Genomic DNA, 2,809 nt, shown 5'->3' with positions numbered 1-2,809 from the left:
GCATGGAAGTGATCTGCCATGCGTATACATCACTCATTATTTACAGAGTGCATAGCAGCTACTCAAAATGTTAATTACTTGTGCTTATCCTGATTCTGGCAACCGATTAGAAACTAAAAGAAAGATGTTTCCTTGTTCGAACTCATCCGGGAGTGTGGACTTTTAATCGATTACATTGCCAGATCATGTTGACGTGTCACGCAGAGGCTGTTTGTGAACGCACTCAATACAGTTGAACGTTGCTGTGGATCAGTGGTAAATAATGATATAAATACTGTTCAGTTTCTTGCACAGACCAATTGTTTTGTGTCTTAACACCTCAATATATCATCACAAGCCACAGAGTTTAATTCGGTTTTGTCTGCGTATGTTTTTTTTACTCTCAAAGATTTGGTGCCCATCAGTGATGCGCGGGTTGATCCAAAATGAGCGGGTGCCCGCGGTTACGAGTCATCCAAAAATATTTTTTAAGATATTCAGGTCGCGGTCGGTCGGGTCGTTTGAAATAAAGATGCCAATTAAACCTTTATATTTAGAATTTATAAAGTACTAGACACAATTTTCTATGAAATACATAGACCTACACTTTATTGGCTGAATAATATTTACCTTTTGAATGTTGAGCGTTACTAACTGTTGAATAAATGCCGACGCGGGATAAAATGCCCGATTTCCCAACATGTTGAACTGAGCAATGCCATTGTACCATTTTAATAGTCTACTTTTAAACGCATATAGCTCAGTAATATCAGCTTTATGTATTTTCTGAGAGGGGGTGGGATTTTTGTTGGGAAAGTCGGCGGAGAGACGCACACTTCGATTAGACTGGATAAACACATGCAGCATCTTAATTGTTAAGAAAATGGTATTCCTAATAAATGTCTCGAATATTTTGATTATGTCCAATGCTTCTCTTTCTTTCTGGAATTATTAGACACATTTCACTATGTCTCTTCAAATGCCTAGGTCAGTTTAATTTCCTTCATTATAAAATTTCTAGCACTATTTTTAAGCATTTATTCAAGCAATAATATATAAATTATCTCATGTAAATGCTTGTTTAAAACCAGGGATTAAAAACGAATTCCAAGTAAAAACTGTATTTTTTCTTTACATTTCCAGAGAGCGAAACGAACGAAATGAAACATTACTTAATAAATTCAAGGCACTATAATTTCCTTATTCATTTGATACAACTGTTATAGCTATACAAATATAAAATAATTAGGGCTGGGACTCGATTAAAAAAATTAATCTAATTAATTAGAGGCTTTGTAATTAATTAATCGAAATTAATCGCATTTTAATCGCATATAAATATTTGACCTGAGAACAGTGAGAAGTAAGTTTTTTTTCATATGGATTTTTAGTATACCATTGAATAATGACTGAATACATAAGCTTAAGCAACAAAATATTGTTTATTTTTGTTCAACCAACAGACCAGTGCAATATTGCCATTAAGTGTAGCAATAGGCTCGATGTGCTGCGGTGATATGCGAATTCCTTGTTGCATAGCTTGCACACAACCATGCTCTTATCGACGCTTCCATCCATTCGTTTTTTATAACAAAATTTCCCATCCACAGGGCCAACCAAAGCGGTCTCATCAGCTTCTTTGTCCATGTTCACTGTGGTTTGTTTTTGTCTGAACGCTAGTTGGTGCTCCAGTATAATCGGTCCACTGAAACTCATCCAGTGAGAAACGTTCCGCGGTGCAAAAATAAGTGCGATTAAAATGCGTTAAATTTAACGCGTTCATTTTGTGTAATTAATTAATCTAAATTAACGCGTTGAAGTCCCGGCCCTAAAAATAATATTACTTTGTCATATTCGTGATTCCTGAATTTATATATGAAAACTTCGTTTTGAAGTGCATTCGTTATGTTTGTATAAGAAAATTTGTTAACCTAGCCTATTAAGTTGACTTAATATTCTTGATTATTTTTAGAAGTTAAAAGTTAAGAAAAAAGGAATTAGCTTGTAGTCTATATTAGTGATGCGCGGGTCGGGGTTTTTTTCAACCCGCGGGTCCCGCAATTATGAAATTATTTGGCCCGCCCCAGCCCGCCCCGCAGTACTGTGTCTATTTTTACAACCCGCCCCGCCCCGCACCCGCGACAATTAAATAGACATACTATGCATTGTAATGCAAATGAAAACCGAAAGTGCTTTTCGCCCTTTAAACTGGCAACAATACTGTACGATTATGAATATGAACCATAAATCAAATCATATTAATAACAAGATAATCAGTGGTGTAACGTTAGTGGTGCCGGAAGAAATGTGGGTATATATGCTTCATTTATGAATATCGGTTTGAACTTTCTATTTGAACGCATTCGTTTACTGGATCCTTGGACTGAAAGGTTTAAAGGTTCACTGGTTTAAGGAAGTTCTGATCATGAAAATCTGCTTCTTTTTATTTGTAAGATATTGTGTTCGTTATTATGTACTGTTTAAAATGACTAGGGTGCAGGACGCAGCGGGCGCAATACATTTCAAAGCAAGCCGGCGCCACAGTCCTGACTACATCATTGCTGTCTTTATTGTGTGTTTTTAGCGAATATTTACATTCATTCACATATGACTGGATGTGGTTGACTGTCATGATTTTGGCTAATGCAGGATAATGCGCATCAGAGGAGATTTAAATACGCATAGCACCAGGCCAGCAGAGCTGAATGTGAGTTAGCTTGATGCGCTTGTGGCTGGCGGCGGGAGCTGCTTGGCGCTTTCGTGACGTGACGTGTTGATAACCTTATTAAAGAACTTAATAAAATATGAAAATAGATATTCCCAAATATGT

Source organism: Garra rufa, chromosome 24 (assembly GCF_049309525.1).
Source record: "Garra rufa chromosome 24, GarRuf1.0, whole genome shotgun sequence".
Taxonomy (NCBI): Eukaryota; Metazoa; Chordata; class Actinopteri; order Cypriniformes; family Cyprinidae; genus Garra; species Garra rufa.
The sequence above is the reverse complement of the archived record's forward strand: the minus strand, read 5'-3'. Positions refer to the sequence as shown.